Source organism: Carassius gibelio, chromosome A19 (genome assembly GCF_023724105.1).
Source record: "Carassius gibelio isolate Cgi1373 ecotype wild population from Czech Republic chromosome A19, carGib1.2-hapl.c, whole genome shotgun sequence".
NCBI lineage: Eukaryota > Metazoa > Chordata > Actinopteri > Cypriniformes > Cyprinidae > Carassius > Carassius gibelio.
In genome coordinates this window covers 18557953-18583517 of record NC_068389.1, presented here as the reverse complement: position 1 = coordinate 18583517, position 25565 = coordinate 18557953, and the positions used below count along the sequence as shown (strand labels likewise).

The 25565-nt window shown below is 35.6% G+C and overlaps 2 long non-coding RNA genes across 2 annotated transcripts; both read left to right on the top strand.

Annotated features, from left to right (window-relative positions):
• Window positions 1–6455: 6455 nt before the first annotated feature.
• On the top strand, window positions 6456–7651 carry LOC127935064 (uncharacterized). The gene is made up of 3 exons (XR_008147964.1): window positions 6456–6704; window positions 7142–7394; window positions 7556–7651. It is a non-coding gene; the product is annotated as an uncharacterized LOC127935064 (long non-coding RNA).
• A 156-nt stretch (window positions 7652–7807) lies between these two features.
• On the top strand, window positions 7808–9332 carry LOC127935062 (uncharacterized). The gene is made up of 2 exons (XR_008147963.1): window positions 7808–7974; window positions 8677–9332. It is a non-coding gene; the product is annotated as an uncharacterized LOC127935062 (long non-coding RNA).
• Window positions 9333–25565: the final 16233 nt, after the last annotated feature.

Genomic DNA, 25565 nt, shown 5'->3' with positions numbered 1-25565 from the left:
CAGTGCCCTTGTGTGTTGGTTTGCAGTTGAAAAAGTTATCTTAAAATGTTAAATAAAATTGCTATGTCACCTTACTCCATCATTTTGGAGTTTTATGCACTGAATGAAAGACTGTGTTTTATTATATAATTATAATAAATGTTTTATGTCTTATTATATAATTTCTACTTTAGACATCATCAAGATATAATCATTTAATCAGTCAATCACTTTATTTATAAAGCACCATTAAACACAACTTCCGTTGACCAATGAGCTATACTGAATGCAAAAATTTTAAATAAGCACCATAACATGATAAAATACAATGACAAACAGAACAACCACATCAACATTCATTTTGTACAAGACAGATCAAATAGGAAAGTCTTTAACCTCACTTTAAAAATGGACAAGGTGGGTGCAGTCCTAATTGCAGGTGGGAGATTGTTCCACAGTCTTGGAGCAGCAATAGAAAATGCTCTATCTCCTCTGTTCTTAAGTTTTGCTATAGGAACCACTAAGAGGTCTAAGTTCGCAGACATAAGAGCTCTTGTAGGTTGGTGGAGTGTCAGTAGATCAGAAAGGTAAGCTGGAGCTAACCCATTTAGTGGCTGTCAAAAATGCCCTCTAAAGATTCAAAACTTTTTTGACAAAATTACTTATTTTATTCAAATATCAGGGTGTATTTATTATATAACTAATTGGCATTTTGAAAGGCTTTGTGATTTAAAAAATACCAAAATGCCAGAGCGTGTCACATATAGTGTGTAAATAGAAATGTGGCACCTAAATGTTCAACAATTACAGATCTGGTGATTGAGGTAACCAAACAAGGTGTTCATTACATTATTGACATTTTGCATGTGCATATGAGGTCATTATCATATTGAATATTGCAACATCATGATCAAACAATATTTGTGTCATATGGTGCACCTGCTCTTACAAAACAGCCTTATGCTCCTTGGTTGTTATATGATCATTAAGTGCAATCATTGGATGAAATGACTTCCATGCGACATCTGGCCTTAACCTTTCATGCCCTTGCATTTACCATTTGACAACCGTCATCGATGGTTCAAGGGCTTTTTTCAAAGGTAAACGCATTTGGTTTTGAGAAATTGGGGTGAAGACACAACAAACAGGAATGCTTTTTTCATCATTTTAGAGAGCCCCTTACCGCAGGTTATGCTCAACCAAGGGTAAGGTTTTTTTTTGTAGAAAAATGGAACATTTTCAGCCTAATTTGTTTTAAAGAAAGGTTTTTCTATTTTTTTCCAGTTTTTTGATTTGTACTTTATTCCAATTTTTTGTAATGGAAGTAAACAAATTTGTGTTGTTTTGTTTTTGGGCCATAGCCAATACTGCTAATTGGAAACAACTTTTTTATAGTGTTGAAGTGTTTCAGTTTATGTTGTCTAAATCTATAAAAGGTACACAGGTAGCTACAGTGTTTCATGTGGCTTAGCTGCTGAATTTGGGACACAACTAAAGAGACTTGTAAATGCAAGCTCTTTGGTAAAATCTAATAGCCTGACTGCTAGTAACCAACACATTCATAGCAGTGAAGAAAGAGAAGAGCTCAAGATCCTAAAATTTCAAGAAATGCAAACATTTTTAATAATGCATAAGCAGTTTATCACAGTAACTCAAGCTGCAGTGGTGGTAATAGTAGTAGAAATGGGCCGTATGCTATTCTGTCAGGGGATCGTTTGTGGAAAATGGAGATTTGCAGCACTGTGTGGGTCTGTGATTCTGTCAAGACATTGCCGCGTTGAAACAGTCAGAGCAGATGCTTCAGCAGATGGAGTGTACAAACACTAGTCCATTTTTGGGTTGGTTTGTAGATCTAGGGCTTAGTGTATTATGGTCTGTCTCTGGAGAATTAGACATGATGTGCAGTAACTTCCATTGTTGTCTAACTAGATGTTTCAAAACCAGAATCCTGATGAAAGTCAAAGTCCAAAGACCATATCCAGACCAACATGTTTTCAGACCAAAACCACAGACCGTGACCTTTTGAACTTTGCAAAGTACTTTCTGATTGACTACTTCAGTCACTCACAAAAAGTTTTTTTATTTTATTTTATGAACCTTGCATCAAATTAAACTTATCCACAACGAGTTTTGGGAACATATGAGTTGTTTTTGTAGTTCATACGCTGTCCAAGACTTTATTCAAGGCTTTAATAGCTTAAATTGCTTGTTCTGGGAACATTCTAGTGATTCCTGGCAGTAACACGCCCTGTTTCTGGGGCACACTTTTGTCCCTAGTTTGTGTTCTCCAAGGGTACTTATTGACTTTGTTGGTCTTGACTCATTGGTTGTGCTCAATGTGAGTTGGCTGACTTGAAGGGTGCAGAGTTCTCCGGGCTTATCGCCACAGGGGCCCCTCCCTGCCTTCCCCACCAAAGGCTATTCACTAGCATTGGAACACTGTGCTGTGTGTGATTCATGGTTTTATTTTTGTGGGACCACTTGTGTCATAAAGTAGGGCGTCTTTCTCGCCGCCTGACAAAAAACGGTAACTAAGTGATGGATATGAGCTTCTCACTGAGACTTGGTTTGGTCATGCTCGGCAAGACATCAGCATGAGGTTATCTCTTTAACATCGCAGAATCTGATATCTTTCATACTTCTCCCTTACAGCCTGGATCTCTCATGTTCCCATTTTAGTCGTGTTGTATCCCCCCCCCCCCACTCGGATCTTCTTGTAGGAATGTTCTCATTGTATTCATATTGGCTTCATATGGTTTTGAAAAACTTTTATGACATTTTCAAGTCAGTTTTCAAGGTTAAAAAAATTAAATTTTAATAGATGTCATGAATTTATTCATTCATAAATATGAGACATCACGCATGACATTTTTACAACCAGACCTAAACTTGCCTTGTCAAACCCCCCCCCCCCCCCCAAAAAAAAAACATAAAATGATTTTAACTTATTGACCTTGACACACAGTCAGTTATTAAGGTTTGCAGTGGTGTTCCATGATTTCATCTGCTGTTTTATGTTTCTACAAGTTGGTCATACCAGATGGCTTTGATTTGATTAGAATTTTGTAACTTCATTTCCCTATATTACTACTTTTACTGTATTTTTATTAAATAACTCCCTCATTTGTGAGCATATGAGACTTAAAAAAAAAAAAAAAAAACTAAATTAATACAAAATTTTGTATAGTAGCGAATTAATTGTTTGAATAAATTTCAAATTTTCAAATTTTCATTGACCCATCTATAGCCTCACTGGTTTAAATCAATAGCGGTCATGTGTATATTTGCTGCTTTTCTGCACATCTTTCTGACTGATTCATCTCTTCTGCTCACACCCTCTGATTTATGATGAGTATGATATTGAATCAAAATAATAAATATATCTAGATCCAACAACAGCAGTAATATGAGACAGAAAGAGGGATGTATGAACTCACAGACACGCACCTCTTCCATCCGAGCTTACGGAGCCCACAAGGGAGGTGTCAATCTCCTTTAGCTGTATTTCCTTCTCCATCTCTTCAGGGCTGAAGCAATGCCTTGCTGCTCAGAAGAAATATGATTGACAGATCGGCAGGAGCCTGTGATGTGGTGTAGATGATTCCTCTGGTGTAATTAGGAGGCAGGGACTATGGAGTAACGGAGAGAGAGACAGATACACCTCCCGCTTCCCGAGGGGCATAGCATGCACTGAGGCGGTCAGCTAGCTGAAGGGGTTACAACAGCTTAGTTCAGCCTGTCTAGCAGAGAAAAAGGCCTCAGGACATGATACTATTAAGCGTTGGAACATATTGTACAAGCCGTGTCAAGCTTAAGACTGTAGCCAAACAGCCAGGAAGGTCTCCTGTTTGATTTAGATTCAATTTATGCCGGATTTGATGAATTATGGAAACCAGTAGCATGCTTGTTTGTTTTATTTGCCCTGCTGATTACTTGCTTGTTAGTGTGTTTACATGTGTGTGTCGGTGATTGCCTGCAGATCATACAGATTTACAATTAGGTTCAGCTTTATTCAGAAAACCAGAAAAAGTGCTTACGCTAGATGGCGCCATAGATCTTTAGCTAAACGCTAGCTTTCTATGATGGCACTGTGCTTTTTTAAAAGCATAAATAGTGTCTTTAATGCTTCACATCCTTGCTTAGATCGGTACAAAGTGCAAGTATGACCTCAGCTTTGACAGTTCTGCTATTTCTGCTGCTGAATGTTCTTATCAAAAGGACGAACATAGAAGAACATAGTAGACAGTCCATGTGTAATGGCTAATATGATGTTAGCTATGGAATTGTAGGCTTAAGAAACAGGAAAAGTGCATGAAGAGAAGAAAAGGTCAAGGTTTTTGAGCTCTGAGGATTTCTTCTTTGCTGATGTAGCCATTCTGAAGTCAGTATAAAGCCAAAGTTCATTGTATGGAATCAGAAACCCATGCCTTTTCATTTAAATGAGTTTTTGACATCCTTATAGGAACATATAGTCTCATATGAAGGAGTATGAGGGTTATTTATAATCTATGATATGATGTTCATTATTAAACAGCTAAAATGTACGTCCCTCATCAGAACAAAACAAAAAAGTCAGCATTGGTTTCAGAAATGAGGATTTTTGGAGCTTGAAAGCCCCTATGAACATTGTTCATAACTTTACATTTTGTGTCCTACAGAAGAAAGTAAGTCCTCCAGGTTGTAGGCAATATGAGTAAATTAAGGCAGAGTTTTCTAGATGCACAATCTATTGACAACATATTGGCTACTGATATTAAATATATATTTTATTTGTTGGTATTATTTTACATTTACCATTGCCATCTTCTAAAGTTATAGAAGTTATAGTTATCTTTAAAAACTGTATGAATTAAGCAACACTGTTAAATTGAATTATCCCAAAATGATTATCAGTTCATGCTGAACACTATTTTCTAATTTTTTAAAATAAATAAATACTTTTATTCTGCAAACATTAAATTGATTTAAATGTGACCGTAAAGTTTAATGTTACAAAATTTCATTTTCAAATAAATGGTTTTCTTTTGAACTTTATAAAAAAAAAATGTAATAAATGTATCATGGTTTTTACAAAAATACTATGCAGAAAAATAATTACTGTTTTCATTATCATTGCTAATAAAAGATTACTTGAGCACCTAAATACATTTTTACTGTATTTTTCATTACAGCGTTTCTGAGACTAAATGTTAAACAGTAAACTTTTGAACAGCAGTCTATTTTTATTTATTTTTTATTTGTAGTATTTTATATGCATTTTTTTTTTACATTTATTTAGAACAAAGTAGTATAGAATTTTACTATGGGCTATTTATCATTTACCTGCCAAAATATTAATTCCTAGAATTTTCAGTTTTAGGTTCAGTTTAAGGTGACCTGCCGCTTTAAGTGTGCTGAGATCTTGAATTTGCATGCCATGGAAGTAGATCTTCACACATTTTTCTGGGCTATCCTACCCTGTCGCAGAGACCTGACAAGCTGTCACTGTCTGAATTTATCTAACAAGTCTGTGAGCCTTGTATCAGAAAAGGGGGAAAAGAAATAAAGAAAAGGACCAAGAGATGGAGACGGGTGTCTAGATGGAACTAGAGTGAGATGGCGCCTCTCATTAGCACTCCAGGTGCTGAGCTGTAACATCACGAGCTGCTGCCCCAGGTTTCAGCATGTGTGGAAAAAAATGCATCGGCTTGCCTGCAGATGACATGTGTCACATTCGATCCTGTCCTTATTTATCCAGGACACGATAAAAGAACACATCCGTGGGGGGAAAAAAAGTGGTGACCATGTTTATTTTGCAAGTGTTATTCAGCCAATAAATGTTTTAATAATAATCAGTTTATTTGATAATAATAAGGAAATTTTTATCACCAACTATCGTAAAAAAATTTTTTTGGGTGGAAAAACAGGTTTATTTCGCACATTTTTAACGTTTGTAAACGTTAATAAACGTTTTAATGAAAATTATGCATTTTTTAATAATCACTGAATATTTATTTATAAAAAAAAAAATCTCAATATTCTGTTTTATTGAGAAAAAACAGGTTTCTTTGCACATTTTGAACGTTTCATCCAGCCAATAAATGTTTTATTTATAATTACTGTGCAGTTGTTATTCATTAAAAAAATTTTTTATCACTAATAATTATTATTCAAAATGTCCTATTTTAATAAAAAAAGAATAGCTCCTTGACTTTTGACATAACAATACTTTACATCAATATTTAAAATGAAACTCCTTTATGTATTCAAGCCTATCTCAGAATGAGTGCGGTCCCTGTCCCGAATGCTGCACTTGATGTGGATTTGCGACCATGGGGTGTCCCGTTTTACATTTTAAGGTGCTCAGGACCAGCACAGTATGTTTGCAATGGTGTGGACTTCACTTTTCTTTTTTCTGTTTTATGGTTTGCTGTAGGTGAAAATTGTAAGTCCAGTTGCTTTGCATGTTTCTGTGTAACAAGCTGCACGATTACAGAGTACACTCTAAAAAACGCTGGGTTGTTTTTTCAACCCAACTGCTGGGTTGAGGCCGTTGGATAGGACTTTGGGATGTTTTAACCCAAGTTTGGGTTGAAAATAACTATCTTTTTTAACCCAGCGGGGTGGGTTGAGGACGCGGACGTGAAGGAGAGCACGCACGTCACGTCAAAATCGTATGTCTCTCCAGTGCGAGCAGCCGCCATTTTCTCAGCGTGATAGAAGCGAGAAGCGAGTGAAAGACTATGGTAAGTAACGTTAAATATTCAAAATGTAAAGTTATCTTTTATTGTTTACCCGGTTGTATGAAAGGCGGAAACAAAGGAGCTTAACGTTATATCTAACGTTATATAAAAAAAACGGACGCGGTTTTCGCCTAGGACACGGAGGTCTTAACTGCCTCATGTAACGTTACTGAACGGAGGATGTACTTTTAATATAACGTCTGTGAATGTATTTTGTCATATTTACATAAGATTTTACATTATCTGTTCTCTTTGAGGCGTTAACAGACGGTTATGGTCACGGTTACGCTCATGTGAATTTGTCTTTTTTTTTCGCGGTTAAACTGAATGTATGTTTGTCTCCTAAAGGAAACGGCATTGTGTAGTAAAGACTAGCATAATTATTTTGAGGCTGTTGAAGTGGTAACTGTTAAAAGTATGTTTTACATGTAATGTTTCAGACTTGTCCAGCTCCTGTCTTCATTGTCCTCGCGCTGAGAGTTAAAGACACAGAAGCTGTTTGTGTGAGGAGTCACAGACCTGTGTGAGGATGAGGAGGAGGTGTTCTGAAGAGAGGGACAGACGGTTTAAGGAGAGTAAACTTCAGAATAACATCAAGTTATCTTTATTTTTACTAAGACTAAAATAATGTGTGTGTTTTTTTTTAGATGTTGAAATCCAGAGACAAGATAACTTCATTCTTTTGAGACTGATGTAAGTTAAATTATTATTACTTTTTTTTTTTTAGAAAATTTATGTTTCTGTTGTGTCCTGCCTGTTAACTTCACATTTTGATGCAAAAACAGTGTGATTTTATATATGTATGTATGTATATGTTAATATTTTATTGAAACCATTGATGCCCCTCTTTGCAGAACTCAAACTAACTGGAGTTAAGGACACACAAGTCTGCTTGTGTGAGGAGGTGGTTTTCTCAGCTTCTTCTGAAGAGAGGGAAAGATCGTTTAAGGCAAGTAAACTTCATAATTTCATGTTATCAGTTGTTGTTTTTTTACTTAGAGTAAAATAATGTTTGTTTTTTGTTTTTGTAGATGTTAAAAGCAAGAGACATGGGAGATCATCATTCCCTTGAGATTTTATGCAAGTTATTTTTAGAAAATAAATTTTTCTGTTGTCTCCTGCCAGTTTACTTCACATTTTGATGCAACAACAGTGTGATTATGTGCTCATTTCATTAAGACCATTGATGTCTGTGTTTTTCATTGCAGAACTCAAACCAACTTTGGAGTTGTCTGATTTGGAGAGTCATTATTCTTGGTCTGCGCTCTTAGAGGTAAAGTTCACACAAAAAATCATTTACTTGCCCTCAAGTCATTCCAAACCTATAAGACTTTTGTCTGTCTTTACAACATAAATTAATATATTTTTAGTTTTCTCATAATATTTGTTAATCCATTTATAGTTTAGATAATCAGTATTTTCAAGCTTCATAAATAGTTATTGTAGAAGTAAATTCTGATATTTATATATGAATACATCTTAAATTATATGATAGCAAACATGTATGTTCAAAATAAAATATTGGTCTCCCAGACCAGCAATGGAGGACACAAAAAGAGAATATTAAATATATTCATATGTTTTCCAAAAAATGAACAGAGTTTGTATGAGTCTGGAAAAACATGGGGAGAGTAAATTATGAACATTTTAATTATTTGGTGAACTAACGGTTTGAAGAGCAGCCCTCCATGTACATGAATATTGTGAGGTATGTGAATGTCATGACTGTTTTAATGTTTCAGTAAAGAAGCTTTCTGAAAGCAATATTTATTCAAACAATATCGCATGTCCTCACACTAGTGCTGCCATTATAGACTTCATGAGAGCTGTGGTGGACTGAGACATTAAACAACCGCACAAAGTGTTGAAACTTTAAAACCGATTATTTACCTATCCTTACGGATGTGAATACACCTCTACCTGAAAATGGATAGTTGAATTAAATGTTTAATTTTTTCTAATTTGTTTCTCTTAGGCCACTGATGAAGAACAGGCGGTGACTGGGATGAATGCTGGTCAGAGAGGAGAATCTTCTTTCCCCTAAACAGCGGTGGTTTTAAAGGAGGACGCTGCCCTGGATGATGTAGAAGATGTCACATGCTGTGCTGATGGGGTTTCTTCATGATTACATCAGTTATGCTAAAGAGATCATGAAAATTGACCGTGATGCATGATCTGTATTCATGGACAATGAAACAAACTGTAAGTGTATAATTTGTTAAAAAAAAAAAGTTAAATGCTTTTTCTGTGTTGTTTAGTAGAAAAGTTTACACTCTGTCATTCATACACCTGCTCACATTCTTTCACACACACACACACACACACATGCGTCTGTTAAAGGTTATAATATCAAAGTTAATGTTGTGATTTATTTGTGTACTGTCATGCCAGAATAGTTGGAAAAAAACCTAACTAATTGTAAATTTATTGTATGTGTTTTCGTATATTTTTATACAATATATACAATTGAACAAAGTCCAATTTGATCTTAAGTTATATTCATCAAATGTTCAATGCTTTGTTTATGAACTCTGTAGCTGTTAATGCCATCCTTTTCTGCATTTCTTCTAACATGTTACTTTTTGACTTTTCTCTTGTTTTTAATAAATATTTTCCTTTTGGTAATTATTATTTGTGTGTAAAAGTGATATTTAAAATGAACAACATTTGTAGGTTTAATGCCTAGCTCAATTTGGGTTAATTTTAACGTAGAAATGCATTGTTTCCCCACATGGCTGCACTCTGCGAGTTTATTTTCTGCCAGCAGGAGGCGCTAAGAGCGGGAGAGGTAAGGGTTTCTCCGGTAACGGCTGCAGAGCATCGCTGAGCTCACAAACGCTGCCTTATCAAGCATATGCGAAATGATATCGAACATTTTCTAAATACAGTAGTTTTCCTTCTGAAATACAGTGATAAAAAAAAACACCCGCTCTGTTTTTTTTAAACCCTGCAATATAGTCATTTTAAACCATAAAAAAGGCAACCCAGCAGGCTGGGTTAAATATGATAACCCAACTGGTTGGGTTAAAACAACCCAGCGCTGGGTTCGTCCCTTTTTGACCCAGCGCTGGGTTGTCAAAATAACCCAAATTGGGTTGTTTTCAACCCAGCAGTTTTTAGAGTGTACAGAGGAAAGCAATGGCTATTATATTTACAAAACCCAAAATACACTCTGCCTTTGACCTTGGGGTGTTAAAGAGTGATGATGATGTTGTACTGTTTAATTGGAACTTTTTGATCATTTCTTTTTTGGATTCTTCTTTAAAATTAGCATTTTGAAATCGAGGCGCCAACACTGCTGTGCAGATCTGCAATTTTTAGGCCTCCTTGTTTTTCTGTTTGTAAACCACAACATTTGAAGTGTCCACAGAAGAAGTCAAAAAGTTCATGTGAGGTCTCGGGTCATAAAAAAAAAAAAAAAAAAAACATATAAAATAAATCTTCCAGGCAAAAAAATCTGGTGGGTTTGGCCATGTTTTTATATTTTTTTTAGGGTGGTGTTTCTTTCCGAATGAAAATCCATTTAATTACAGGATGCCATCAGCTAGACTCTCATTATCTTGTTTTGTGTGTTGTTGTTTCAAGTGTTTTAGGGGATTTGGGTTTGTATGTTTTGTCTGTTTTTTTTTTTTTCATTTTACATCTTTTCTGTTTTCTTTATTCTCATGCAACTCATTTGTCCTTGCAAAATCTGGTTTGTGGTTTCCAAACTGTGCTGTGTACTGGAATGCACACATTTTTTACTGCTTTTGAAGTCCGCTTTGTATCCACTCTAAAAGAGTCATTTGTTTTCGTCCCCTCCAACCCTCCTTTCTCACACATTTCCTCTCAGAGATGTGCTCCCCCCAAAGGATCAACCATTTGATTAGTTTACATTTTTTTTGAGTTACTGCTGCCTTCCATCCTATGGCTAGTCTTCATCTCGCAGATGTTTTCCCACGAGAGCGGCCACTTCTTATTCAGTGTACCTTATGAGACTCTCTGGCTGTTTTAATAAAATGAAGACCCTTGTTATGTCCATCCTCGACATGTTTCCTCTGTTAATAATCCTGCTATCTCCCTTTTGCACTCAGGATAAAACCGAATGGCCTTTGAATTGTCAGAGGGGGTATTTTCGGGACATCAGGATTCTGGCTTGGCACACGAGAGTGGAAATTGTTGTCCAGCTAAGCCGAGGAGTTAATGTGTCTGTGTTCATACATTTATTCCTATCTGTAGTACCAAATCTGGCTGTGTTTGGGTCGAAGATTCCAGTGTTGACAGGAAGCCCAGTCCTCCAAGTGCACTCTGCAGAAGTGCATGTCTGTCCTGAAAGTGTGTGTACTTGCACAGATACTCATGTGATCATATACTACTGTATACACTAGGGATGCACTCATCTTAGTACCAAGAAATCCTTTTCAGCATCATATATCTTGTTAGTCTTTTTTTTTGCGATAGTGCATATGCTAGAAAAGACGAGGATGTATTTTTACATGGTACTGAAGCACAGACACTTTATGCACTGAACATGAACAGACTGCTTTTTAATCATTTGTGGATTCAAATAAGATTACCTCAATCTTACTTTGGTTGTCCTCACTTATCCCAACTTTATCCTAAAATCCTAAAAAAGAATATTAGGATATCCAGATGCTATTGTGCTAAATTGTGAATACAAGTTTAAAAGGATATTGATGCTGCTTTTTTTTCATACAGCTGAAGCTTACAGTGACCATAGGCAGTCAGAGAAGATCAAATCTACTATATTATGTATTTTTGGAATTTTTGACAGTATTTCTGCACTATATATATATATATATATATATATATATATATATATATAGTGCAGAAATACTGTCAAAAATTCCAAAAATACATACTGTTTAATTGGAACTTTTTCCAATTATATATATATATATATATATATTCTTATTTTGCTCATACTAGGATAATTGTATATTTTAAGCATGTTTATTAAGATTGTGAATATTATTATTATTATTATTATTAATCAATTATTATTAACCATAATTTTGTAAAATATTGTAGTTACAATATATTTGTGATAATTGCTATTATTCTAAATTATTATTATTATGATTATCATTATATAATAATTATTATAATTTTTGTATTAATATTATCTTGTTTTAAACATCTTTTGATTTTTTTTCGTGGTTAACAAGACAAAGATATCAAATTAGATTTTTTTCCCACTGTAATAAGACATAATATTTGCTTTGTTTTGATGGTGTGTGTGTGTGTATAATGAAGTATTCTTTATTAAAATTTTCTAGTGCAGAATTCTAGTATTTAATTTTCATCTTCATAGCAATCAAGTGTTTGGCAAAATATCATCATCTTTAATTAAGAAATATTGATATTCACAGCTGAAATCACTTATTGGTTGAGTATCGGTCTCTAGACTCCAGACCAGGCGAATTATAACCCTTAACAGCTCTCTAACTGACAATAAGAACAAAGTGGACATGATTATATCTGTAAGACATTTTCCCTCTCAAGGCACTTTGCATGTTCTTGTTGTTTGCTGTGGCCTATTCTTCAGGTGAAGAGGTGCTCAAAGCTCCACATAATGAGATGGACAATAATCATCAAGCAAAATGTGCAACTGAGAAATCACAACATCATGCCTTCTTTCCCACACTGATGCCTTTTTCTTTTTTTTCTCTTGTAGTTCAGGATCAGATGAAGATAAGTTTGCGCCATGTAAACATTGATCATCTTCATGTGGGTTGGTACCAGTCAGCTTTCAATGGTTCTTTTGTCAACCGGCCCTTCTGGACCCTCAGTGAAGAGGTGCTCAAAGCTCCACATAATGAGATGGACAATAATCATCAAGCAAAATGTGCAACTGAGAAATCACAACATCATGCCTTCTTTCCCACACTGATGCCTTTTTCTTTTTTTTCTCTTGTAGTTCAGGATCAGATGAAGATAAGTTTGCGCCATGTAAACATTGATCATCTTCATGTGGGTTGGTACCAGTCAGCTTTCAATGGTTCTTTTGTCAACCGGCCCTTCTGGACCCTCAGTTCAGCTCCCAAAACGCCATCGAGGAGTCAGTTGTGCTTATGGTAGGTTTTTTTACTCACACTTTTTTTTTTTGTCTCTATCACTCAGCATGTGCATATAAAACGATTGTCCATATCACTTTGCCAAATTATTTCAGTTATTTCAAAGGTCCTACAACACAGCAAAAGATCCAAAACCCACAATGACAGTCACCAAGCCAATAGATATATCAAAGTATAGGATAAAAATGACAAATTATTTCCACGTTTTTCCTATACGAAATTGATTTATTGTCCACAGAAGGCACACACTATTTTTCCCTCTGTCTGTCCCAATGCATACATATGCATAGAAACTTGCTGTGCTTCCCCGCAACTTTAGCAATAAAATAGTTTTGCAGCTTTCTCAGTGGAGGAGACGTTCTTCTTCACTGTTCTTGAAGCATTTAAAGCAGTTAAAAACAGTTTCACTCTCTCTCTAATAACTGTGCTAGACTGCATTAATAGCTGTATTATCAAAGCATTAACTGTATTATCAATGCATAATCATTTGCTCTAAAAGCTCTAAAATGACATTTTTGGAATTATCAATGGAGGCTTATCATTCCTTTTATATATATATATATATATATAATATAATATATATAATATAATATAATATATATATATATATATATATATATATATATATATATATATATATATATATATATATATATATATATATATATATATATATATATATATATATATAAACCATGTATCATAGTATAATAGTTTCCATATATTAAGCAGCACAACTGCATGGTTTTGCATGGTGTCTGAGAAATTTAGCTGTCCTTTCTGGTATTATCAGATTGCTTTTTTTTCCTCTGGACTTCTCTATCTCTATTTCTGAACATACTTGTTCTCTCTCTCTCACACACACACACACACACACACACACACACACACTTCTTTTCTACTGCACTGTCTGCTCTACCACTTTTCCTTTCCTCTTTCTTCGTCTCTCTACCCCATGGTTTCTCGGCTGTGGACAGCATTCCCCCCTTGTGTAAACAGGAGGCTGGTGTGTGTAGTGGGCCCGGCAGAAGCCTTGTCTAGACAGGGTTTCCTCCCCTCTGTTTATTTAGCCTGCTATCGCAGAGCTGATGTGTACCTTCAGGAGTGGATTCACGAGCCGGACACCCCCTCATCTGCCGGCACAGACGCCACCCATCCCAGATGTCCATGGGCTGATGGTGGAGGAATCTTCAGACAAGCTGCATTAACAACAGATCTGTTCCCCCAAACTCACACAAACAAATGCTGTACACCTCTACTCGCCCACCTAACTGGGACAGACACGTGGTAAATGCGCTCTGATTCCGGCATGGATTTGGGTGAAAACATAAACATAAAACTTTAACGCTTCATCGCACCCACCTCCTTCATTCACGCCCCTGTCCTTTTCTCGGTTTTGTGGTCCACGCTGCCTCAGACTTCCCCCTCAGGCCAGATGTGGATCCCTATCAGAGTGTTTGTTCAGTCTACTCCTTGTGGTGGCAAGCAGGCGCTCCTCACTAAAAATATATCAGACACCTAGCAGCTGCCAGAAACCCCACCCTGCACCAAACATACTCTCCACATGAACAATGAAAGCATTCAGAGGGCCGATGGGTCCACAAACTGAGACCTGATAGACGTGGTTTCGTATGTCCTTCTGGCTCTCAGGTACTACGGGGTGTTTTTGGGTTTTTTGAGTTCCAAAGGACATGTTGTGGGACTAGTTGAGATGACTAGTGATTTTTTTTTTTTTCTGATTCATCACACATCATGTGATTCATGATTCAGTTGCTAGTACCTGTATTTATAGTATGTTCATATACATACAGGCTACTTTTTTTTTTTTTTTTTGCAATAAATGAAAATAAATGAAAGCTTGATTTTCTCCACATTTAAGTAATGGGAGGGTAAAAAAATTGGGATATCTCATCCATCCATCCATGACCTCTTAAGATTTTTAAAGAAATGTTAAGACTTTATACTTGTTAGTAATTGTAATATAGTTACTACTGTTAAGTAGATAAAGTGTGAACAATATAGCCAAAAATGTAATTTCATTAGAAATTATTCTTTACAGATAATATTATCATGCTATATTATCATTATCATAACTTGAACTACACAAGTCATAGAGACCACTTTGCAATACACTAAAAACCACTCGGCACCTTAGAAATCACAATGCAACATACTTAAAACCTCTTTGAGCATCACAACAGATTTTACAATAGCTAGCGCCAGTCAATTTCTTTTTAAGATCTGTTTTTATTATGCACTTCTGTGCAGTTCTGTATTTGTATTTTGTATTTATCATTTCAAGGTGCATAAATACATTTCTCCATTTCAACACGTCCTTGAAGAAGACTTCCTGAATCTTACCTGTGTCTGAGCAGATCTTGAGATCTCCTTGAGTTGTTTTAGAATGCCCTTTTAATGTCATTAGGGAAGTTTCATGACGGTATGAAAAGAAAGACAATCATCTTTCCACAGCGTCTAAATGCATTTAATATCAGAACAGAGCTGTGCTTTGGATAATGGATAGCGGGCAGAGCTGACTGGCAAGTTTTGCCCATCTTAGACAGAAAATTAATGATTTTATTTATTTATTTCAAAATGTCATCCTTCTGACAGTAAGATTAATTCACTCTGACTGGCTGACAGTTCTGTTCTCCTGGCTGTTAGATTAACATACTTCATCTTTTCAAATGTAATATCTTCAATTTTACTTTTCACATGTTTGTCGTAACAGCCTTTACTGCTTTTGTTTTTGCTCTCTGCACAATGCAGATGAACTAGTGTGTGTGTGTGTGTGTGTGTGTGTGTGTGTGTGTGTGTGTGAGAGATATATATATAATTTAGTATTCTTAAAGTTATTATTGTTATAATATTACAATATTTTATTCTGTATTATATACTTATTTGTAAATGTTGTAAAGTTAACTTTTTTTTACTTCATTTGGACTGATATTAAATATATAATTTTCTTTAAAGGATATCTCATTATATTATATATTTTTTGTGTATTCTTCTCAAATTTTTTGCTTTTTTTACGTAATATTTTACTTTTAAGTTCTATTTATTATTACAGTCAAAATCTAGCATTTTTGTATTGGTGGATGATGGATTGGCTGAGAGTCTGGATAAAGGGTGGATTCCCTTATTTACTTCAGTCTTCCTTGTAGTTTGGTTTGAGATTTTCTCTTAAAACTCTGATCTGAAAAAAGAAAAGATCAAAACAAAAAGTGCCTTTTGAAATCAGTCGTCTAATCAGCCTAGAGTGCTTGTCTAATGGAGCGATTAGTAATGGAGACGAGTTGAGATCCAATCATTTAATTAATTCTGATCACATAGTGCCTCTCACTCCCACACTGCAGGAGACTCAACCACAAGCAGATCCTAATGAGGGGGATGAAGTCAGAAAATGACTGGAAAAGAGTAGGGGGAGTAGAAAGGGTGTTCAGAAGAAAGGTAGCTAAAGAAGGCAAGTTTAGCTGTGTTTTTACATTTATGCACTTAGCAGACACTTTTATCCAAAGCGACTTACTGTGTATTCAGGCTATACTATATATAAGTGTTCCCTGGGAATTGAACCCATTACCTTTTGCTCTGCTAACACAATGCTGTACCACTGAATCACAGGAACATTCTATTTTTACATACAACACCCATTTCGATTGGTTTCGGTGTTTGATTGTATTTCAGCATCACTCTTCTGATAAGTTCTGATTTGGCCGTAATCCTGCTCCTCCTGATTGGCTAAGACTGTCAAATCGCACTGCCGTTTCACTTTCAAAATCTTTCTGACAAATTGCTTGAAATGTGACATTTTGTGCCTAGTTTGGTCAGAGTGTCTGCTTGTGGTTATCAAAAATGTGATGTCAAATCTTTGACGGGGTCACTTCCAGATTCTGACACTTGTTGATGACAATGAAAATGAGAACATGTTCGAGGAGGTGCCCATTGCCATCAAGAACCCTCATCTCATCACCGTTCTGCTGTGGGAGCTGGAGGACAAATCCACTGCTGCAGACAAACACGAGCTCTTGAACCTTTCCAGCAGGTCTGACCACATACACACACATTACTATACAAGTGAATGAGGACATGTGTAAATTTATACTAGCGCTGAGATCTCCCTAATGAAGCTTGCTCACATTAGCAGTAACTCATCACTGATGAGGACTAATGAAGAGGTCAATGCCGCCCAGGTGATTTGCTCCTAAAGGACATCTGCTTTTAATGGCTTTTCTGCTCGACTGTCTACAGTAAATAAAAGGCTTTTCCTAACAGTGTTCGTTAGAGAGTCCTCAAAACTTTTCTTGAACTTGATGTGAACATTCTGATATGACAGTTCACAAGCAGCTTTACTCAGAAGCTAGACATCTCTCACCTTTATCTGACAGAACAAATGTGCGGATGAATTTAAAAGGCACCATTTCTAGGAAGGGTTTTACCGTGCATTAAAACCCTCTCTGTCTCTAAATTCATCCCGAGCACCAAAACGTCAATTCTGCAGCACAATCTTTGCCTTCAACAGTAACATTTGAAAGCATTTGCTGACGGCTTTTAAATCATGTCTTGCAATGTTCGTGTTTTTAAGAGTATTGGTTTTATTTTGTGTTTGTGAGGACTATGATAGATTTCTGCAATAAAATATCAGAATCAGAAAGAGCCAAGTGTGTTTACACACATATTTAATTCATCTTGGTGTCAGGGCTTCCAGTACAGAAAGTACAGACGTAGTGCAGACATACATATAATTTAAGGTAATAAAACACTAATAATAAAGAAAGTAGACAATAAATTAAAATAATAATAATAATAAAAATATAGAGAAAAAGAAAATATATTAAAGTATAATATTAAGCCCATGTATTTGTTGAATATCAGAAGTTTATTTGCATGTTTTTATTTATATATTTTGTAAAATACCTTACTGTCCCAATAGTTTGGATTAAAATAGATTTATTTTAAATTAATAAATAATTAGGACAAGGATAAAACTGATTTATGTTAAAATAAATGATTTTCTTTCATAACTTTCATAAAAAAATATTAAGCAGGACTGTTTTCACCATTGATAATAAAAAGACATGATTCTTGAGCACCAAATCACATTATAGTGATTTCTGAAAGATCACGTGACACAGAAGATTGGCATAATAGCTTATGAAAATATGTAAAAATTAAATATATTTAACTAGTTAGTAGTAATATTTCACACTAGTACTGTTCATTATTTATTACAATCTTACTGTGTTTTTAATGAATAAACGCAGCCTTGGTGAACGTAGGATAAGACTTGTTTCAAAACATCAAACATTCTTACCAACCCCAAACTACATTATAGCCCAGTTGTGACAATAGCTATAAAAATATTCTAGAATCATTGGAAACAATTCAAATGAGTTTTCTCTGACCCTCAAAGAGATGATTGTCGTGAAGAGCCTGTCTTGTTTGAACCATACTAGATGACCCTGCTCTTTTCTAGGACTCCTGACATTGAGGGTGTAATGATGCTCGGTTCGAGTATTCTTATGTAAACAGATAAGCTCTGTTTTGCATAGGTCATAACGAAGGGCAAACTCGCAGCGCTTGTTGAATCAGTGTGCATGAGGTCAGGCGGCTAAAACAAGCACTCGATTTGGGAATAATAATTGCCACTTAAAAATCTAGTCTAAATTAGCTTAAATGCTAAAATGACACTTAATCCACTCACAGTTTTTGGGAGAGGTACAGGAGATGCAAGCAACAGCATTTTCTTACATCGAGTGAGGCTTGTTTCCTTCGTTTTTGCTCCATATAAACAGCTAATTTCTTTGGAATAGAGTGAAACACAACATTGAGAAATAGAAGTTAATATGAGCTCTTACTTTCATTTAATGAATGATTTTTTTCTATAGATCATTATGCAGGTCAATTTTCTTCTTCAATTCCTCTGTTTATCAGGGTTGGCCCTCAGTGATCTCACAGATGAGATGATATATCAGATGCTATCAATATTCACAAACTTGTATTTTCATTTCTTTTCACTCTCAGTTTTCTTCATTTAAATTCACTCACCATGTATAGCGTGGTCTGTGTGGGAAAGGGAGGGGAAGTCGGGGTTTCCAATTATGTTTTTAATCTTTTAATTATTTTCAGAGCAGCTATGGTTGAAATGATGCTTTTTGGGACAGAAACATGAATTTTTGCTGCTGCTTTTGAATTTTCAAAAGTCCGAGAGGGGTTTGAAGGTCTTACTCATCTGACTAGAAAGGGAATTTTATCTTTTTAATTTGGTCTCGCTTAATTCCGCCTGCCACATTCGTTTTTTTTTCCAGATGAAAGGATGAACCTTCGTCGCATTGCTGGCGACATTCATAATTACCTCCCTCTCCGAAACTAGAGGTTCTCACGCGCATACACACAGATGCATAAACCCTCATTATATATTTTAAAGCATTTACGTATGGGAATGTTTAAGAAAAATGATGTATTTTAGATGCTACATCTTCTTAATTCAAATATTACCTTTTCAAGTAGTCCTGTAGTGTAACAGTTAAATATCTTGTAAGTGCAGATATTCCAGGTTGTCTCTAAATTAGTCTTAATTAATATATAAAGGTCCTAAACAAGACATTTTATTTTATTATTTTTGTTATAGAAGGATAAAAATTGTCTAAATTGATTTAATCGTTTATATAATACATTTCTATAATTATATATTTATATAATAATAAAATGTTTACAATCCTTAAAGGAAATCATCAGTGTGTATTAGACTTATGCTGCAGTTAACATATATACAAACTAGAATTTTTTTTCTATATAATTTTTATGAATTTAAGTACAATTTCATAATTCTGGCAGCCCTAAATGTATACTTCAATAAATAGAATAAATTTTTATGTTTTTATCTGCTAATAGTGTCAACAACCAGCATGCCTTCTATTCATGTTTATAAATGCAGATTTGTTATTTTTTAATAAGTAAATACCACAAATTACTCATGATTCGTTTCTCCAGTTTTTTTCCCCTCAGTTTTTTTTTTATCGCTCTGGTTTCTCTCTCTCTGGACGTGATTTGCTATTCTTTAAATACCAAAATACCAGAAACACTCACAGACAAGGCGGATTTATCTGTGGGTTTTCAGTTTCGTTATTTTTCCTGATTTCTTTTTTCGTCTTTCTCCTACCCTCCCTCTGTCGGGTTCTCCACATCTGTTTAAGTTATCTCTTTGCAGTCTGGTGTTACCCTAGAAACCAAAGCAAACACTGAACCACTGCGACCGTACTAACACAATACCTCCCTGTCTTTCCTCTCTCACTCTCCCATCCTTCCCAGCAGGCTCACTCCTCATCTGTGGGCCAAATTGAATTGGAGTTTTTTTTTGGTAGCTAAATGAATAAAGAATTATGAGTTTTACAGTATTTTGGCATTGGGACGGGATTTGGGTGGGTTTGTGAGAATGTGTAAGTGTAGGGTGGCAACTGCCCTATTTTAAAATGAGCTCAACCCTCTGGTGGGTCCAGTGCTAACCCCTCTCTATTCCTTTTAATATTTTTTTCTCTTTTTCTCTTTCCTCACGTTCTTGGCACCCTGGTTCTTTGGCTCCCTTAAATATTGTGTTTGTGTGTCTTACAACCCAGATATATATATATACCTCCTAGATATATCTTTGTTGTTGCACAAAGCTTGCAAACCCAGAAAGGGGCTCATGGGAAGGAATTGCTTAATCTGAAAACAAAATCAGCCCCCTGGGTTGCCCCATATCTATCATGGCTGTCAATACAGTGGTGTTAGACTTGTATCTGGCCTGAAAGCGGCTCCCCAAACCACTAAACTCCATGAGCCGCTATCCCAGAGCACTCTGGTGGACTTCATTGACTCTACTCAATGATCTGGACACATCATTGGAATCTGTTTGGCTTCAAGTCTCCCATTAATTGACCAGGAATGAGAGCGGGCGCCTCTGATCATTTCCTTCACATAAATCCAACCAGTCGTCACTCTAGCTGATTCCAGTAATGCAAGATCACTGTTGCTTTTTTACAATAAGAGGGGTGTCTGTGAGCCCACAATGCTTTTGTGCTTATCCTAACCAGACATGGCGCCATAATGCAGTGAGTGATATCGCTTTCGTTTTTACTGTTGTGTTGTCTTAAACGCCCTATTTTGTTAGTCACTTTTTTATTGACCAGTGTGACTTAATTTCTTTTGTGAATCACACAATGAGAAATTCTGAATAATATGGTTGCTTTTTCCATGCAATCACAAAGAATCCAGAATGGTTCAAGTTTCAAAAAGGACACCAAATGCCATGAAATAAAATATTTTATGTTATATTTTATTTCATTTTATTTTTCATGTCACCTAGTATTTAGTAAAACATTTTTTTTTTTTTTTTTATAAAATATTCAAAGCCTGAAGACGTACAAGCACTGAAAACAAGCTAATATAAGTTGATATTCTGTGCTTTTCTCCTCCATCGAGCTGTTAACTGCTGCAGCCAGATCATTTAGTGAGCTGGACTCAAGAACCGGCTCAGTCCAAAAAATAAATCATTTAGACTGGTTCTGTGAACTGAATCCACTGATTCATTGAGGTCCGACTTTAAAGAATGATTTGTTTCTGAATCAGGCATGCTAGCCAGGGTGTGTGTCAAGTTTAAATAGCTATTCATTAAATAACTACTGAAATAAAAAAAAAATCCATTTTCCATATACATTGCATTTAAAAGACTTTGAATATACTGAAAACAGTTTTTTATTATGTTGGAGAAAAGCAACTGATATATTATTTAAATATGCTATTTTGGGGATGAACTATGCTTTAATATATTGTTTCTTTTAGTGTAGACAGACAAATTATGTGACACTCGTCTTGTCTTGTTAGAATAAATAGTCTGTTTCAGTGCAGACAGACAGATGACTTGTCAGGTCACGTCTGGACACTGTGTCAACTCAGTCTCTCTGAAATCTGTTGCTTTGTTGTAATTGTTTTTATGGTTGATCAGTACCTCTCATTGTCTGTGACACATTACTGTCATGTGTTAAGATAAACGGTTTAGACTGACTTATGACGTTCATTGTGTGTTTTGGCTAGTGTGTGATGTGTTATGCTGTAGCGGTTTGTGATGACTCCAGATGACCCAAACCTTCCGTTAATAGTGCTCCAAAATAAGATGGTGTGAGTTTAATGAGTCACCTTTCTCCTGCGGTTCAGCTTTTACTGGGACACCATGTTCCCAGTCTGACCCTCACCTCATGCAACTGCATCACTGACAGGTTCCATTAAACGTCATGGATGGTATTTTCTTTCCTAATCAAATAATGGATAAACAACTTCCATCTGTCTTTTTAGGGCATGTTATTACTCATTTGAGACTGCAGTCACTGGCGGTTTATTCATGAAGCCCATTTTAGATCAGCAGAGTTTTGTTTTGATTTGTTTGTGTGCTTTTCAGACAGAGAGAGAAACCGAAATGGCTAATGGAAGCCAGGAGATGCAGATAGGGGGTGTAAGTGTGTGTTTATTACTCAGCTTTTGCTTTGTTTGTGGTTTTACTTGGCTGTAATTTAGAGACAAAACTATTCCCAGAACATAGCTAAACCTTGAAAGTGAAAATTATATTTGTATTATTCTTATGGGTCATTTTATCATACAGTATATGTATATGTATAAAAAATAATTCTATTGTCAATGTAACGAAAATATATTTCTAATACAAATATTTGAAAATACAACGCACATGTCCTGAAAAAACAAAACTTCACAGCAAATTTGGCATGTTGGCATGTGAACCTTTATTCTTGGTGTATATTTATCAATGGATTCTAATGGCATGTGTGTGTTGTATGTGGGTATATACAGTAAAAGTGTGTGTGTGTGTGTGTGTGTGTGTGTGAGAGAGAGAGAGAGAGAGAGAGAGAGAGAGAGAGAGAGAGAGAGAGAGATTCAGCTGGCGGGAGAGGGGAAGATCCATAGAGCTCACTGGACTCTGAATAATGAGGTGCATGGTAAAAGATGGAGGTCATAGAGGGATGTTTGCCCTCATTCATAAGAGCTGGCGCACCTCCACAGAAAGACTCTTCAGAAACATTCAAAACTGCTTCCAGGGCCACACACACAAATCCCCTCTTTCTCTTTTCTCTCTTTTAGTCTCCACAGTCTTGCATTGTTGCCAAACTTGCAGAGCCAGCAAACTATATAACTTGCTCTGTGGGGGCAGTTAAATGGAGAAAAAAAAATCTGTATGTGATTTTTATTTTATTTAAAAAAAAAATTGCTGTTCTGTTCAGCTGTGGTTTACGGTCCAATCTTCTATTTAAATATACAGCTGATTCCCTGAAGTTGTGTCATTTATTTTGTTCACTGCCGTTTTTTATGGTCAGAAGACCTAAGCTGAATTTGTGTTCCTTTGCTATCCAATCCACAGTCTTCTGGGTCTTGTTCTCTGTGTTTTGAGGGTGCATCTACGGTTTGCCGCTGAACTTCTGGAGTGTCACAACATCGTAAACCGACTGTAAATCAACATTTGCTAAGGAGTAGAGTCTTGCTTTTGTAAAACATTTTATTTTAGTCTGCAGTGAGTTTGCTTCCTGTCACATCACCTGTTATTTACTCAGACCCATTCTGGCATTAATTTGTTGTGTATACTAAAGCCTGTGTATCTGTGTATACCAAAGCCACTAAATCCATAATAATGTTTTGGTCGATATTAGGGATGTTTTTATTCATTTTAATAACTTATTAATATTGGCTGATACTGGATATTTAACTATACATACTCATACATAACCTTTGCCTTCATTATTTAAGTTTAGCATGAACTTAAATGTTTTTTTTTAATTATTGTTAATAGTTTAATGACAATGTTCAGTGTTAGAAAATCTGATTCATTTATATCCATTGGTATTATTTCATATCCAGTCATATTAATAAACATTCATTTTTTTTTTACTTTATAACATTGCAGTATTGTAATACGCTTTTTTAAAACTTTATTTTACACAAAGTAGTATAGAAATTTAAAACCAGCTATTTATTGGTTATTGGCCATAACAAAAATTATCATAATGTAAATGGTGTTATTAAGCATGCTTGTTGACCGAGCTTGTTTGTTACTCATCCAAGATCTACTAGCTTGGACTGAGTAATCACCGACTTGGAGAAGTTGCAGACCAGGTACCATGTTTCAAAAGACTAATCTGGTTTTATCTGGATTTTTCCAGCAGCTAATGAGAGATTACTTCATAGTGCACAAGAAGATTTGGTGTAAACATAAATCTGCATGGATGTGCACCAGAGTATACGTGTTCATGGATGATAGAGAGCTGCTCCTGGTTTGTCCGCACCCCCGGGATCTCACTTCCCAACATACGTCCAGCATTTTTCTTCAAGATTAATGGAACATGCTGGCGAGGCTAATTTGTTGTTAATGGGGTTTACGAAGAATAGATAAACTGCTTTTGAAGACATTTTCCCAGTCCTTGGTCCTATGGGCTGGTGTGCTGTTATAAAATATGGATATCATTTTGCTACAGTTACAGTGGGACCTGTTTCATATTTTGCATGATACATGCAAATGATCTTGATGTATGCGGAATGTGATGAATTATTAATGAGGAGCCTGTGATATCTGCTTTTTTTTATTATTCTGTGTTACTCTGTTGATGATTAAGAAGATGCACTTTGATCATTTGATTTTGATCTGTATGGCATTGCCAAGATACTGGCAGAGTTTTACATTTCTGTTTCAAGTATACTGATACAAATGTGCTGTGAACAAAAATCATTTTATTCCCTGGCATTGAATCAACATTCTAAATGTTCTAAATCCATATAAATTAAATATAATAGATTTTTTAGTTTTTGTATTTTTGAAGGTCAAATATTATTTAAAACAAGGTAAATGCAGCGAAATTGCATTAGATATAAAGACTTTTTTTCTAGCTCATTTTCCAAACCAAGTGAGAGTTGTGCTTAAAACAATGAAATATAAATAAATGCTTTTTCTTGTTTTATTTATTTGCATTATTGAGACGCCTTCACCATGTTGTTCCTCTGCAGAACTCATCTGGAGAAGAGTCTGAAGATGCTGATGGACTGTGGATGACATCAGTTGGGAAGTTTTCAAGTACAACAACTACTGCCGCAGTCTCAGCAAGCAACAGCAACAGAAACATCAGGTAATCCATCAGACGGCTACACCTGTCTTTTCATGCAGAGATTTTCCCACACTCTTCCACACCGTTTGTGCCACAGACCTCAAATCATCCTTCTTGTTGAGAAAAGATTTTCACCATGCAGACTGTGAAAACAAGCTAAGAAAGGAACAGAGCCATATCTTGGGACCAGAATATTCCAGGAATGTGGAAGTGGGCTGTGGATGACTGAGACAGTAATATGGTGGGGTGCTAGTTACCCTTAATGGTAGCTTTTCTAGCGTGATGTGTGCTAATGGGAAAACAGGTTGTCACCACAAAGATCACAATAAGGGGCTTGCACTGAATGAGCGTCTGATGAGGCTTGATATTTCACTCTTGATGTTATGCTCTGTAAGATATAATTATAATACAGTTGTAATTGATGAAACTGTGCAACTCGAAACACAGGAATTAGCTCTGAGGCTGTAATCAAAGCTTTGTTTCGAAAACACAGGGTGCTCTTCAGAGGGTTGGTCAAGTTTTTAACAATTAAAGATCTCACTCTTAAATCAGTTTTTATTTGTTAATGCACAGTACAGACAATATAACGTGTGATTCTCATGAGAAATGGCAAGAAATATCTGGATCATAATATCCCCCCAAAAGCACAAGAC